The 16,856-nt window shown below is 49.9% G+C and overlaps 1 protein-coding gene across 8 annotated transcripts in view; it reads left to right on the forward strand.

Annotated features, from left to right (window-relative positions):
* POC5 (POC5 centriolar protein) overlaps positions 1–16,856 on the forward strand; it is a 544,028-nt gene that overhangs the window by 165,199 nt on the left and 361,973 nt on the right. The window lies entirely within an intron of this gene.

Consider the following 16,856-nt stretch of genomic DNA (forward strand, 5'->3'; position numbering starts at 1 on the left):
GAGGTCGCAGTGGGAAATTAAATTACCTATTTCAGAGTTTCTATCTAGACCTACATAGCAAAGATGGGATAGAGAATCGGCAAGAGATTAGGGAGACATTGTCCCAGATAGACTTACTTATCTTGGAGCAAGCAGAGGCAGTGGGTGCACAACTCACAATAAAGGTGCTCAATGTAATGATTTGCGCAATAGCAAAACACCAGGGGGAGATGGTCTACCAGCCAGGTTTTATAAAGAATTCATACACTACGTGGCCTTTGAAGACTCATATGAGTTGGGGAAATTACAGCAGAGTATGGGAGACTGTATGATTTTTCCGATACTGAAACCAGGAAAGGCTACTGAGAACTGCAAATCGTATCAACCGATTTCCTTGATTAACCAGGACAATACAATTTGCACAGCTATCCTTGCAGAGAGACTTAGTGGTGATTGGGACATTAATACACTCTTATCAGATGAGATATGTCCCGGGTAGAACAACTTCAGAGAATCTACATAGGCTGCATGCAGTAATAGATGGGACGCGAACATGGAGGGAAGGGTGTGCTGTGGTCTTGCTGTTACGCTCACCTGGTCTCTGCGGGGGCGTTGGGGCACGGTTGCAGCCCTCCTGGGGATTAGTTCGCCCTCGACTGGCTTCTCCCTCTGCACTCCAACTGTTACTGCGGCAATAGGTAGCGCTGCTCAGGACTGCTCCTGGCAGAACATAAGGGGACGTGAGTATGCCAGCCTGTGGTCCAGATCCCCTTCCAGACCCTTTCACCCAAAACGTGATTCTCGTAGATTGTGCTGCCCCTAGGAGGCTCACCTGAGTATCTTGATTGATGAGCTCTCCGTCCTGCTACTTGTGGCAGGGGCGCTTGTCTGCCTAGGACCGAGTTCCTTCACTGGTCCCTGCACATGGTAGTCCAGTCCAGCTGTGACTAATCCACTTCTCTCCAGGTGAGTGTTTGTTTCTTTTTTTAAAACTTTTATTTATTTAGCTTGATAACACAAGAACAGGTGAGTTGCACACAAGGCATATCAATCGGAGCAAGGCAGGCAGTACAGAAGTGCAGAGCACGTACAAAAATCAGTTCACACATATGATGGCAACATCCGAGGTGGTTGCGGGGCTGGGTGGGAGGCAATCGGGAAGAGGAATGGTGAGGGAGAGAGCTGGAGATGCAGGCCTTGAAGCAGCGTCAGTAGGAGACATGAGTGGGCAGGCTGTTGTACAGCCCAGGATTCTTCGGTGTCTGACGCCCAAGTGACTGCCCCGAGCCACTGTGCGTGAGTAGGTGTGGTGGGCCATAGCCAGCAGAGTAAAATGGAGCGTATTGCAAGTAGCATGCAGAGGCCAGCCAGTTTCTTGGAATCTCAGCGGAGTTCGGGAAAGTCATGGAAAAGACACCTCATTGGGGATGGAGTGATAGGGTGTTTGAGGATTTCAGACATAGTAGAGCATACTGCACCCCAGAATTGGATGAGGCGGGGGCAGGACCAGATCATGTGGAAATGGCCAGCGTCATCACAGCCACACCTCGGGCACCTTGGGGGAAAAGTCATTTGAAATATGGTGCAGTCTGTTGGGAGTGTAATGGTACCTGTGGAGTATCTTGAATTGGATCAGTTTGAAGCGGGAGTTGATGGACACCCCATGAATGCGTGCACACATGGGCCCACCGTTCGTCAGTCATTTCCAGCCCAAGGTCGTCCTCCCAATCATGTCTTAATTTGGAGAATACGGGGGCCGATCTGGCCTGCACCAGAGTATAGAGTCTGGAGACTTTGCCCCTCGTGGGAGTAGGAGAGGATGGCTCCACAACTTCAGGCTCATCGGGCGGTATTGCCAGGAAACTGAGGTATTTGTGTTTAAGTACTTTCCAGAGGGATGAGTATTGGAGCCAGACGGATGGTCTCCATCTCAGAGAAAGTGGGAGATCTGGCCACTATGAAATTGCCCTGGTCAAAAACATCCCGGAGCAGTTCATATCCAGCCTCAGCCCACCGGCGGACAATAAGCGAAGATACGTGTGGGACCTCTGGGAGGAAGTTCCAGAGCGGCAGGTTGCCATGAAAGGGATGGGCGGTGCCTAGTAGTTGCCATGTTTTAGATAGGGCCATGGACGTGCAGACCGCCGGGTCGCGTGAGTCCAGTGCCCTCGGCATGGGTGCGACAATCAGGGAGCGGATGTCTCGGTCGCTTACTGATAGCTTTTCGAGTCTGACATGGGGGGGGGGGGTCCGATGTGTTGAACCAGTATGACGTATATTGGAGTTGTAACCAGCCAGTACTTGAGAAAATCAGGAGCCCCAAAGCTGCCAGCCTCCATCAGGGCGGCTAGGGTCTTGAGTTTGAGCCGGACCGCGCCTGAGTGCCAAAGGAAGGTATTAAGGGTATGGGTCAATGCCTGGAAGAACCTGCTGCCCGGCCACAAAGGGATATTGGCGAACCTGTACAGGAGCTGAGGTAGCACTACCATCTTCAGTATCCCTATCCTGCCCGCAAGTGAAATTGGGAGTTTACTCCAGCCCGTTGACTTTGCTGTAAGGGTTGAGGTATTTTTGGTAATTTTCTTCAAAAACCTGCTCAGTGCGACGAGACACCACAATGCCTAGGTAGGTGAAGTTTGACTGGGCCCATGTGAATCCCAGGGTGTTGAGAGGGGGGGGGGGCACTGGGTGCGCTGGCAGTGAGCGGAAAAAGGGTGGATTTGGAGCAATTCACTTTGAGGCCAGAAATACGGCCAAAGAGTAAAATATCTTCTGGAATCGGGGCCAAATTGACATCGGGGGAACGGATGAAGAGAAGGGCATCATCGGCATACAGGGACACTATATCAGAGGAACCAGCAGTACGTAGGCCTCTGTGTGAGTGACAATGGCGGAGCATGTCCGCAAATGGCTCCATCACTATAGCGAAGACTAGTGGCGAGAAGGGGCAACCCTTCTCGTACCCCTAGCTATTTCGAAGAGGGGGGAGCAGCAGTCCTCGGTGCTGGACCTGGCTACAGGGCTGGAGTAGAGCAGCCTGACCAGGAGAGGAAGCAGGGACCGAACTTGAATTTTTCGAGAACACGCCAGAGATATTTCCACGAGACAGTGTCGAAAGCTTTTTGCATATCGAGTGTCTCTGCTACCACGTGGACATTTGGGTTGACCCTGCTTATAATATTAAAGAGACGCCTAAAGTTCAAAGAGGTGGAGCGTCCCGGGATGAATCCCGCTTGATCAGGGTGAATGTGTGGCATGTAGGGGGCAAGGCGCAGGGCTAGCAATTTGGCGTAAATCTTGACGTCACCGTTGATAAGGGAGAGTGGACGGTAGGCGCCACATTGAGTGGGGGGTTTACCGGGTTTTAGCAAGACGGTTATTGTGGCTTCTCGAAGCGAAGGGGGGAACTGACCTGTTTCCACTGATTCTTCCCAAAAGGCCATTAAGCGAGGGAGCAGAAGTGATTTAAAGTGTTTGTAGAATTCAACGGGGATGCCGTCTGAACCAGGGGATTTGCCAGAAGAGAGTGAGTCTATAGCGTCCGAGAATTCCTCGGGGGTGAATGGGTTCTCAAGGGAGCCGATGGTCTCAGGGGAAAGGATCGAGAGGGGAATATTGTCTAAATAGGAGTCAATCTCCGGTGTGGGGACACTGTCCGCATTGGCATATAGAGATTCGTAAAAGGAGAGAAATTCCGAGTTAATATCTTGCAGTGTCGTGGCCAGGGTTCCATCAGGTCTTTCTATTCCAGGGATGGGTGGGGCGCCAAACTCTTGGCGGAGGAGCCTGGCCAGGAGGCGGCTTGGGCGTTCACCCTCGCCGTATTTCCGCGCAAGGCCCGGACTGTCCAGAAACCTCAGTTCATGGTCCGCAAGAGAGCGGAAGGCGTTGAGTTCCGTACCGATTGACGCTAGGAGTTCCGGAGTTTGATGTAACGAACATTGGGCTTCTAGTGCGGACAGCTTAGCCTCACTCTCGGCAATATCTTTGAAGGACTCCCAGAGGGTGGCTTGCGAGGACACTGTGTTGGTGTTGATTTTGAAGAACTCCTCGATTGCCGTCTCCAGCTCGGAGCTGAAGACCGGGTCGAGGAGGGAGTGAGGTTTCATTCTCCAGTGTCTGGTACTGTCACGGTCCGGGCCCCAACACATGGTAATGGTCACCGGTGAATGATCAGAGAGAGTTCTGGAAAGGATCGTTAGGCGGGATATAGTCCTTATGAGTATGTCAGACACTAGCCATCTGTCAATTTGGGAATAGGAATCATGCACCGAGGAATAGAAAGAATAGGAGCGGGAGTTGGGGTAGAGAAGCCTCCATGCATCCACCAGGGACAGTCGGGGGAGGGGGGGGGGTGGTCGGGGAGAGGGGGGGAGAGATGACAGTGTTGTGTAGGCGGCCTTGGAGAGTTGGCGGGGTCTGGAGCCGGATCTGTCCAGGTCCACGTCAAATATCGTGTTAAAATCACCTCCCCAGAGGATTGATAACATTGGAAAACTGTCGAGGAGGGACATAAGGTGCAAATAGAACTCGAGATCATCGATGTTTGGGCCATAGATATTTAACAAGACCACTTCCTTATTTTGTAGTATACCATGGAGTAACACATATCTACCCTGAGGGTCGATCTGTGTGGCTATGGGATTAAACCTGAGGCTCCTATGAATTTGGGTCATAACCCCAAGCCTTTGGGTGGAGTAATTAGTATAGTACCTTTGGGGGCCCCACATTTTGGCAAATTTTTCACAATGCTCAGTGCAGGCGTGCGTTTCTTGCAAAAAACATTCGGGCTGTAGCTGTCTCATTTTCTTGTAGTTTCCTAGGCCTCGCACATTCCAGCTCATGAACGTCAAGGTGTCCTCAGTTAACAGATCAGGGGTATTTATTAGAGATTACGGGTGAATAGGGTGGTAACCCCCATAGTCGGTTCATCACTTGACTAGACCTGCAACAGCGTTGTGTCAAAATTGCCCTATGCACCACCCCCTCTGTGAATACCAAGCCTTTTTTAACATGAACCCCAACAGTGCCCACCTCCTCCCACATCCCTCCCCTAGAATAGAGGAATGATAACCCCATACCAAAACAACCACATCCAAACCAATGGCATCAATGCCTGGGGGGCCTGTGAACTGGCCTGGTGGCGATGCTCCGGACCGGAAGGCAATATAAGGATGAACATGGTGCCTAGTGGTGGTATCGGGTGCCACACGGGCAGAACGCTACCCAGGTGGGCGAGACCCGGTCGCACAATGGCAACAACAGTTCGGTCAAGACTGGGAGGAGTAGCCTCCCAACCAACCAGATCGTGACAGTATCTGGGTTTAACACATATTAAAAGGGACATTGTGTAGTGTCGCAAGCAGAATATAATCAGCCAGGGGACATTACAATAGCAAATGAGGACTCCAGCAGAGAGGTGGCTGTTTTTAACAATAACCTACAGAACAATATGCCAATGGTGAGTGAACGCTACTGAGGGGAATCTAATTGGAGAGGCGTTCAACGATGAGTCTGAGGGGCTCCCTTGGAGCTTTGAGGCCAATCTGGGGACCAGGACGTGCGCGTCACGGGTAACCAGGACACATAGACAAGGAGCAGCCTCTACCAACACTCATTCACCAATTAGGAATTGCTGTAATAAATCAAGGTCCCAATCATAGACAAACAGGTAAGGAAAATAGTGGAAACAGTATGTGTTGCAGGAGAGATTCAGCCAGGGAAGTGTTCATCAAGGAATCTGGACACATAAAAAAGTACACACGGTTAGTGTTCAATTCTCAGTTCGGCGGGGTATAGCATGCCATATTTGACCTGCAGGTCACGCAGCCTCCTCTTCACCGCCAAGAAGGTTTTGCGTTCCCGCTGGACCGCTACTGAGAAGTCTGGAAATAGGTGGATCCTGGCTGCGCCCAAAAGGAGTTCTCCCTTGGCTCTCGCCGCTCTGAGGAGGGCGTCACGATGACGGAAATTTAGGACTCTAGCTATTAAGGGTCGTGGTGTTGCGCCCTGTCTGAGTTTTGCCGCAAGGGCACGATGGGCTTGCTGTGAGGGGAGCTTTGGAGAGTCGAGCACTTGTAGTAGCATGCATTCGACGTAGTCCTCTATAGGTTCCTGTATGCCATCTTCGGGTACTCTGATAATACGGAGGTTGTTACGCCTCGAACGAGATTCAAGGTCCTCATTCTTCTTCTCAACCTCGGTGACCCGGCCAGAGAGCGCAGAGAGCTCTGCCCTGAGGGAACTCGAGCTATCCTCGGTGGTACTCACTCGTGTGTTGATTTCAGTTACCCGGCCGTCCGTCTTTTCTGTATGGGCCTTGATGGAGGATATAGTGCCGTTCATGCCGTCGAGCTTGCTGTGGAGTGTGGTGAACCCCTCCCGAATGTATTCCATTATTTTTTGGGACTCAGCCAGGTCTGGTGTTGACCCCGTTAGATGGTTCCTGTTCGGGTGCCTCCCCCACTGGCCTCCGCCGAGGTCTTTGTAAACATGTTGATCGAACATTTTCTTTCCAGTTCCCTTAGTCATGATACCAGGAGAAGGGTAGGCCCAGTGGCCCAGGAGGGTGATAGGGGCGCCGGGGGGGGGGCGGGGGAAGGGCACAGGGGGGGGATGGGGATGGGGAGGGGTAGGCAACGAAGGAGTGTCAGGCGGGCCGTTCGAGGTATTCTGGGTGCAGAGAAGGCCTCAGTGACAGAGTAGAATGCTGAGCTATCGCATGTTGCAGGGTTTCTGGTCACCGTTGCTTGCTGGATCGAGGACCCGGGGGGGGTCACAAAGTGGCCAGTGAGTGGATCCACCGGAGCAGGTCACCCGGGCAGGCCTGGGCGACGGCCAAAGGTCGGATTCTGGTTCTCCCTCTATTATCTCTGGGTCAGGTGGAGTATTGACCCGTGTAGCTGGTTCCATTGGGTTTAGATGTGAAACGCAGGATGGATCCGCATGTGAGATGGTAACTCTAACTTCATGGCAGCAGGATTAATCACAGCCTTGATAGTGTAGGGTTCCAAGTATCTGGGCCGGAAGGCCCGTGGTCCTTTCAGAGTAATGTTTTTGGATGCTAACCAAATCTTGTCTCCGACTTGATAGTTTGGAGCTTCCCTTCTGTGTCGATCTGCAAACTGCTTGTGTTTCTCTTTGGCTCTGGTCAGATGTTCTGCTGCTTCTTAAGAACCTGGGAGATGGTCTTGTGGAGGGTCGTAACATCTGGCATTTCCAAAGACTCGAGTGGATCAAAAACGGATGTCTGTGGATGTCATCCGTACACTGTGTAGAATGGACTTTGCCCAGTACTGGTGTGGATGGAGTTGTTGTATATGTATTCTGCTAGCCAAAGTATATCCTTCCAGATATCCTCGGTTTGTTGCAGCATACACCTTATGTATTGCTCGAGGGTCTGGTTGGTCCGTTCAGTCTGGCCGTCGGTTTGGGGAGGATGGCTTGTGGATAACTGAAGGTCGATCTTGGCAATTTTGCAACATCTTCTCCAAAAGGCAGACACAAACTGAGTCCCTCGGTCAGATATTAATATTGATGGAAACCCGTGTAGCCGAACAATCTGTTCCAGAAACACGGTAGCCTAAGCAGATGCAGTAGGAAGACCTTTCAGAGGAATGAAGTCGGCCATCTTAGAGAAAAGATCTACGATGACTAGGATGGTGTTGTATCTGTTGCTGGGGGGAAGATCTGTAATAAATTCCATTCACAGTGTATGCAATGACACTGGAGGTACCAGCAAAGGACGTAGTAGACCTGCAGGACTTTGTTTTTGGGACTTGTGTTGTGCGCCGACACCACATGTTGCAATGAATTGGACAACGTATTTTCGTCAAGTTGGCCACCAGTAGTTTTTTCTTATTTTAGCTAGGGTTTTTGCTATTCCCGGTTGTCCTTCTAAAGAATTCTGATAGTTTGCGATGATCTGATTCTGTAGTTTTATTTTTAATCTGGAATGTACAACCGTCCTAGAAAATATGGTAGATTGTTCACAATAGTATGTCGATCTCCTTTTGATAAACAGTCTTGTTGTGCTGCTTGGTTCATCGAATGTTGTAGAGCAGATTTTAAGTCATCTAAAGAGGTGGTTGTGGCAATCATGCTTAGGATCTGTCCTTCCGGGATGATGGCCACGGGGTCTGGTGTAGTGAAAGCCTCCTCTTCCTTGCTCATGCATGACAGGGCATCTGCTTTTCGATTGCGTACTCCGCGTCTGTAGGTAATTGCGTAATCTTATACTGCGAAGAAGAGGGCCTAACAGAGTTGATGCGAAGATTGTGCTTTGGCGGTCTTTAGGTATTGCAGATTGCGATGATCTGTGATTACAGTAACTATGTTTAGCTCCGAGAAGATAATGTCTCCATGTTTTGAATGCTGCCTTGATCGCTAGCAATTATTTATCAGTGATTGCATAGTTTAATTTGGGGGCAGAGAACATGAGACCAGAACACCACGGGATGCAACTGTCCCGTTTCATTGTGACAGGACTGCTCCCATTGCTATGTTGGAAGCATCAGTCTCGACCACGTATCGGAAGTCTGGTCGGGGATGTCGTAAAAATGGTGCTGTTGTGAAAGCTTGTTTTAGTGTCTGGAAGGCTTCCTCTGCCTCTGTAGACCAATGAAATAGTTTATTTTTCTATAGCAAACGGGTAATTGGGTGGACAATCTGAGGGAACCCGGGAATAAATTGGTGATAAGAGTTGGCGAACCCGAGCACACTCTGTACTCCCTTCGTGGACGTTGGTTAAGGCCATTGGAGGATAGCGTCCACCTTGTGCATGTCCATGCGTACGCCCCGTGGTGTGAGAACAAAGCCGAGGAATTCTAACTCTGTCACATGAAAGGAGCACTTCTCCAGTTTAGCATATAATCGATGTTGCCGAAGTTTTTTTAAGACTGCCCGAACATGACTGACGTGGTCTTCCTTGTTTGAGTAGATGAGAATGTTGTCAATCTAGACCAGTGCGCAGACGTCCAATAGTTTACGGAGCACGTCGTTTGTTAAAAATTGGAACGCCGCCGGGGCATTAGAGTCCAAAGGGCATGACCTGGTATTCAAAAAGGCCATATACTCGTCCCCTTTTTTGACTCTTAACAGATGATGGGCCCCTTATTCGTAAGTAGTTTTATATAAATCTGAGCGTTTCTAACTTGATCCAGCAGTTCAGGGATAAGCGGCAATGGATACCTGTTTTTTACCGTGGTCTAGTTAAGTGCCCTATATTCAATGCAAGTTCTTAAGTCTCCCTCCTTTTTGGACACAAAAAAGAGGGGCGAGGATGCAGGGTACCTGGACAGGCGGATGAAGCCTTTGCTAGGTACTGGTCAAGGTATGTTCTTAAGTGCTGGTTTTCCTGTTCTGTTAAGGCGTAGATCCGGCTGCATGGAACTTGGGCTCCGGGTACGAGATCAATTTGGCAGTCGTACGGCCTGTGCAGAGGTAAGATGTTTGCTTGCTCCTTTTGAAAAACATCTCGATAATCCTAGTATTCAGGTGGTAACGACCCTGTGATGCCCAGTACGGTTGTTTTCTTTGCTCCTGGGTCAGTGAGCCCTAGGAATGGGTATCCTTTGTTGCAACAGGTATCGGTACAGTCTTTTGGAAAGGTCAGAACTCTTTTACGCCAATCAATCATAGGGTTGTGGGTCTCCAGCCAGGGCATTCCCAATATCATCTGGAACTGAGGAGCGCCAATGAGATCGAAGGTGATGTCCTCTCGGTGACCGTGCTGGCACAGAAGCATAACCTTCTTGGTGTAATGCGTCACTGCGCCGGATGATAGCTGAGATCCATCAACGGCTGTAACGTTTTCCGATATTTGCTTCTGTCGGAGATGAGGGCCTATCTTAGGTAGTCAGATCTTGGTCAATGTAATTCCCCACGGCTCCACTGTCAATGTATGCCTCGAAGGCATGTCATTTTGACGGTTGTTTGTGGTTTACCAAGAGCACAGGAGTGACTAGGTGTGAGATCTGTGTTGGTTAATTTTCACCGCTCAAAAAGTGGACCCCTGCACTTGCTGGGCTTTGGAGTTTCCCGAGTTCTGTTCTTCTTTTTCTTCAATTTTGTCAGTTGCTCCAACTGTTTTCCTGGGTGGTTTCACCAGCCATGCTCGAAGAAAGTGGCCTGCCTTACCACAGTATAAACTAAGTTGTTGCTGTCTCCTTTTCTCCCTTTCTGCTTTGGTGAGCGGGCTCCGCAAGCCCCAGATTTGCATAGGTTCCGACTGCTCCTGGGACTTGGTTTGCTTCTCACGGGGTCATACGTAGACCGACCGCCCCTCTGCTTTTGCTCGATCCATTTTCCGATTCTGTAACCTGTGATCAAGCTGCACTGTCAGGTCGATGTATTCTGCACATCCTTCCGGGGGATTTACTACTTGGGCTAAAACGTCCTTAAGTTCTCCTCGCAACCCTCAATAAAAGAGCGTAGTTCTCTTCTCCTCTGGCCAGTTTGTCTGGACTATAAGGTGATTGAAGGAGGCGATATAGGTTAACAAGTCTTTATTACCTTGCCGAAGTGACAACGGTTCATTGTCCAAAGCTTGTCCTTGAGTTTACCGTGCAAACAGTTTCTCCATTTCACGCTGAAAACCCTGAAGTCCCGAAGTAAAGGATCATCTTGGTTGACCAAGGGTATTGACCAGTCTGCCACACTACCTCCCAAATATTAAAGCACAAATGCCACTCTAGACTGTTCGTTGGGGAATGTCCCAGGTCTGCACAGGAAACGTAGGCGGTATTGGTTCATAAAACGGGCATACTTATTTGGGTCGCCTGTGAAACGTTCGGGCGAGGCCAGGGGAACCGCCCCTGGAAGAATCACCTGTACTGATGTTGACTGTGCAGGTGTAGCAGAAGGGGTTAACCCTGGTATTGGGACCTGTCCAGCCTGCACCTGGAGCATTTGTCTTGCTAGTTCGTCAGTACGTTCACGATTCACAGTAGGATCCCTCCTTAGGGAATTGGTCTCCTGTCTTGAGGCATGAACTTCAGCCCGTAACTCTCCCAGTAATTGGGCCAACTGGTCCGTCTCTGAAGTCTCCGTTACGCCCAGGCAGAGATTCGTAGAGTCTTCGCGTTATGTTACGCTCACCTGGTCTCTGCGGAGGCGGTGGGGCATGGTTTCAGCCCTCCCGGGGATTAGTTCGCCCTTGTTTGGCTTCTCCCTCTGCACTTACACTGTTACTGCGGCAATAGGTAGTGCTGCTCAGGACTGTTCCTGTGAGAACATAAGGTGACGTGAGTATGCCAGCCTGTGGTCCAGATCCCCTTCCAGACCCTTTCACCCAGAACGTGATTCTCGTAGATTGCGCTGTGTAGGGGAGGACTGGTCCAAGACGACCCCCCCCTCGCCTGCACTTTCTCCCCAGGTGAGGACTATGGCTCTCTTGGGCGTCTCCTCATGCCACCCGGGCCCAGGTGGTGGAGGGCTCACCCACTGGAGACATTGCCCGCACGTATTAATTGCCCACACGTATTAAAATTTAGCTAGGCCTAGACACCATTTTTGTCTTGTAAAGATGGTGTGAGCTCAGCGCGCTGTAGCGCGGCCCCCACCCTTGGAGGGTTTCAGTCATCCTTGTTGCCGCAGCACCCTGGTAGATCCGCTGCGAGCCCGTTCCCACAAACCAGAAGGACATGAGCCAGTGTAATGCACTAACATTGTAACAGTCACCTTCCGCAGTGTATCGGATCATCGCTCCCAGCATGACCCGGCCAGCAGGCCTAGGCAAAATAAAATGAACAGTAAAATGGTCGTCACAGGCCTGACAATCCTCGTATATTAATGTTTAAACCACTTGCAAAGGATGCTTTCCTCTCATAAAATCCCTTATATTATAAAAGCCTGTAAGATGTATAATTAAAAGAGATCATGCCCCCATGATATAAGCAATGATGAGCATATACCATTGCAGTTGGATGCTAATAATAAAGGAACGCACCAAGAATCTATTTGTTACGTGTATTACTGAGAAACTTACACCCCATGGGCTCGCGCCATAACTGAACTAATGCTGCTAGAATACACGAGAAAACGAATGTAACCAGACTGTGGAACTCATGTGAAGGATGCGCAAGAAATGCACTTGTTATGTGTGTATGTCTAAGCTTCTTATGTGCCACCACCGTCACGTACAGTGGCGAGTCATTTCCTATGTATTCCACCAACCCGACTACTACCTCACTTACTGCAAATATATATGCATATAATTAAATACTGTAGTTGTTAAAACATAGTGTACGAATACGGTGTTCAGACTGGGTATAATCGAGACACATCCAGCAAAGTTGAAATGCATGTTTTAAAAGGATTTGAATAAGTATTATAGAATGTTCAAATGTTTGGTGTTTTTACCTAACTCAGCAACGCACGAGGGAGATACCTTTGTGAAATACTTGCAAGGCCATTCCCCCTCCCACCCTATGAAGGCTGCCAAAGGCATGAGAGCAGAGACCGCGCCGCGCTGCTTTACCTCCCCCAACCAGACTGGAGCCGCTTCAAAGATTTGTAACCCCCTCTGTAGCACCCAAGGCCACCACCCGCCACCTGCATTATTTACAGCACAGCAGTAAACCTCTGCCTGAACATACGCGCCCCCTCATAAACCTCACAACCCACCGGACCACCTCAGACTTATGGCCCTGTGCAATAAAGACACCCAACACTTTGACAACACACAGCGGAACATCCATAACAACTTCTAACAAGGCAGAAAGACATGTACCGCCCGTGCCAGGCCCTGAAGCTTAGCCCCTCGACCTATGGCCCCGGTCAACAGGACACTGGTAACCATGCCCTGACGTATTGCCTCCAGTCCCCTCACAAGGTGCATTCCTCCTGTGTTGCATTAACCTGTTGTATAACCTATTGTAAGATTTACTGAAGAAGATAATGCTAAACACGCTCGAATGACTGCGGTGTGCATGGCATAGGGCTAATAAGTCAGGAAGAGACATTCATCTCTGCCACTGGCCACGATGGCCCCACAACACCGCCTGGATGAACTCCGCCACCCGGCCAGGCCCAGCCCAACCCACGAGGCTGCCCAATGACGTCTTCCAGCCAAAGCCAACCACATCACAGCAGCACCTATAGTTAGTCGTCGCCACCCAATCCCCATGAATTTGTGCCCCCTATAGTGTGTAGGTTCTTATGACGTTTTTTGTAAATATATACGCCTGTCTTTGCTATTGTCAGACAGAGCGCTCTCGGAGTTTGCAGAGTTCTTTGCATGCCCTATTCTGATTGATAAACTCCCATTTACGCTCACCCGCACTCTGTCTTGGCCTTATTCCCATTTTGGGAGAGTCTTTCATTGTCTCTCATTGCGGGGAGGATCGTGCTGTTTGGGGACGCTTGCCTTCAGTGGTGACCCCGATAGCGTGATTTTATTTCTTCCTAAACCCATTAAAACCGTCCCCTTTTGGCACGAGAATCTCCGGTCGAAAAGGGATACGCACGGTGAGCCGGCTCCGGGAGGCTGCCCGCCAACGGCGACCGGTACACTAAGAAGTGCGCACTCAATAGAGAAAGGGTACGGGATCCCGATTGGAAAAAAATCCCCTTTGAGTACCGCTCGCCGGGGCTGACTGTTGAGTTAACGGCGACACTGCCTGGACGGACCCAGTTTCGGAGACTATCGGTTCAAGACGGGCACGTGAGTACTGAGTGTGAGCGATTGTAAAGGGAGCGGGGAGAGAAGGGTAGGAAAGGGAACGAGAAGGGGGTACGAAGATATACTAAAGATTACTCTAAAATTTCCTTTCTTTTTCTTTGCATATGGCCATTAGGATTACGAGGTGAATAAAGAGATAGAAGTGACGGGAACCTAGCTCCGAAAGGGGGTGGAAGGCGGCGGCGCATAGTGCTATATTGACTAGTGCTGGGAATATATGACGAAGTGAAATACAAGATAAAAGTGTTCAGCAAAAGGGGGCACTGAGAATATATTAGTGATCGCTACTACTTCTTTTTCTTTTTTCTTTAGGGGTAGGGGGAGAATAAAAACGGAATTAGCACAAACTTAAGAGTAAGAGAACAAGGGTCCTACTAGAGGGGGGAGAGAAGGTTAAAACCTATAAATATATGCATATGCGCTAAGTAAGATAGACAGGGACAGCCGGCTAGGGAGGAAAGGGAGGGCAGCGTGAATGGTGTACTGAGTGTTACCAAGAGGTGTGTGCACCTCGTATGTGTCAAGGGACGACTTTGATGTTGCGAATGTGTAAAACGGCTATAAATGTATAATTGTCAAATGGTCATGGTAAGTGTGACCGGATAAAAACTCTTTTGAAGCAACGCTGAGACAGTGACGTGAGTGGGTACCTTTTGATTTCCGGGTTGATGGTGTCAAAATAAATGATGGATTGCTCTTGTATGTGTCCCCCGAAGAGAACAAAGTAGAAATTGTGTACAGACAGTTTTTGTATTGGGCAATCAAGGGAGGGAGAGCCCAACCGAGCATAACACTGGATGTGAAGTAGAATACGAAAAAACAATATCAATACTACAGTAACATTGGAGTTGCAGACATACAGAGACACATAAGCACTAGGAGGGCACACAGAGATGGGGCCTGAAACACCATTATCACATATTTGTAAAAGCCTTCCAGGGCACGCGGAGCGGATTAAGAAATACCACGACTAATGGGTAACCGAGTTGAAAGGAGAGGGGCTACCCCAGATATGGCCAGAGGGAGGGTCATTTGACAAAAGCGTTCTAGATATGGTGATGACATGCATTTTCTTGAAGTTCCGAGGGAAACAGCTGCAGAATAGGAGGGAAATATTAGATCTTTGGCGGTTATTCGAAGAGGTACCACCGCCTAAAGCGCCAGCACCAAATCCTGATCTCCCATCTACTACAGACAATCCACTGGTGTTACAGAAAGATATCGAAGAATTGCCAGGTGTAACACCACCAGTAGAGGTAATAAGTTTATACCCGATATTAAAGAAACCTGTACCCGCAGAAGGATACAGTGATCCAATGTATGTACCTCCCCCGACAACTACCACACCCCACCGGCCCACTGCACCCCCACCATATGAAAGTACAAGGGAGCGAGGCCAGGCGGGTACACAAAGGGTGGACATAGAGAAACTCACAGATGATCTAGAATCAAGACTGTCGATAGCAAAAGATGAGCTCTCGAGGATAAAAAACATATGCGAACGGACAGCACTGGATACAACTAGAGCTGGACGTACGTCTAGAGCATCGGATGAAAGCAGAAGGCCCGAAGAGGGGTGGAAGAAGGGCGAGATCCTGTTTAGGATTGAGGAAGAACCAACGCGAATAATAGAAGTAGGGACCCGAGAGGAAGATGGTGGTAACGAAGAAAGGCTTGGGGGACTTAGAGAGGAATTACTATGTGATATTAGAGAAGAGCTAGACGAAAGCGACAGATTGAGTATGGCAATAGGAGGGGGAAGCGAGGGGGAGGAAGGTGCATGTTCTATGAGAACCCTAGATGATGAGTGGTCGGGACGACTAAGGAACAGAGTGGGGAAAATGGCATCAATGGGAACATCAGCAGCCAAAATGGGTCCGGATGCAACAACGAAAGGAAAGCTACAGCTCCCGTTGATACATAGGGGAGGAGGAAGGCCTAACTATATCCCATGGGCACAGATGGATAAAGCTAATTTATTAAAGCTATTGCCCCCGTTATCAGGAGGGGCTAGTAAGTGGATATACGCCTTCGAAAAACATACAGCTGGGGTACCCCTGGCTGTAGGAGATGTGAAAAGTCTGCTCGTATCAGCGGTGGGCGACCAGGCTGAAAGAGTATGGGTTAAAGCCGGTTTCCCGGGAGTAACATTAGACTGCGACCGCCATGATGGGGCCTCCTTTAACACAGTGCGTGCTAGGGTATGGGACGCCTTACGCGAAACATTTCCAGACACACCTGACTTACAGTCCGTGATGCAGTGTGCCATGAATGACGGGGAGGAGGCTATGGATTACATTTTTCGGGTCCAAGAGATGTGGAGAGCGGAAACGGGCACGCCCTGGTATCAATCGACATCTTTATTTTACTTCATTATAAAAAGGGGGCTCCCAAAGGAAGTGCAGAAGGCGCTTGACAAAATAGCAGGTATAGAAGCAAAGGGATGGCCGGAAATTCAGAGCATAATAGTACACCATTGTAAACGAATCAAGGAAAGGGAGAAGGAGGTGGCGCAGAAAAGATTGGCAGACGAGGCGAAGTTGGTGCAGACAAAGTTAGTGAAGGTTGCAGCAGCAGTAGCCGCGCTCCCACACAGCAGGGAGGGAGAAGATGAGGAGGAGGGGCTGATAGCAATACAAGGAAGGATGGCAACTAATTGGGCGGGAACCGGACAGCGGCAGTGGAACGAGCAGGAGCAGGGTGGAGGTCCGCAGTGGCAAGAGTGGACCCCTCGAGGGGGACGAGGTGGGTACAGGAGCCGAAGAGGAGGTGGACCACAGGGGTACGGGGGAATGGGAGGAAGTGGATGGCAGGGTCCCAGGGGCCCTCAGGGGAGTTGCTGGAACTGTGGGCGATGGGGACACTACTCCAGGGAGTGCAGAAATAGACAAAACAACGTGTTCCAGGAGGTGGAACAGTATGGCCATCCCCACCCGGGAAGCCCATATGGCCTTCCGATGGGACAACAGCAACTGAGAGACCCAAGCCAGGGTAACACGAGCCAGCAACAGGGACCCCAATATAGAACACAGAACCACCCACAAAACATGCCTAACAACGACAGCATGCAATATACACCAGGCAACCCTTTCGCGACAGCAGCTAACGGGGCCCCCGCACCAGCACCTTATAACGGCATGTCAATGGTCTCAGGTAACGTATTTAATGAAGGGGGGGCCATGAGACACCCCGCATA

The sequence above is a fragment of the Ambystoma mexicanum genome, chromosome 6p, assembly GCF_040938575.1.
Source record: "Ambystoma mexicanum isolate Mex_15411 chromosome 6p, UKY_AmexF1_1, whole genome shotgun sequence".
NCBI lineage: Eukaryota > Metazoa > Chordata > Amphibia > Caudata > Ambystomatidae > Ambystoma > Ambystoma mexicanum.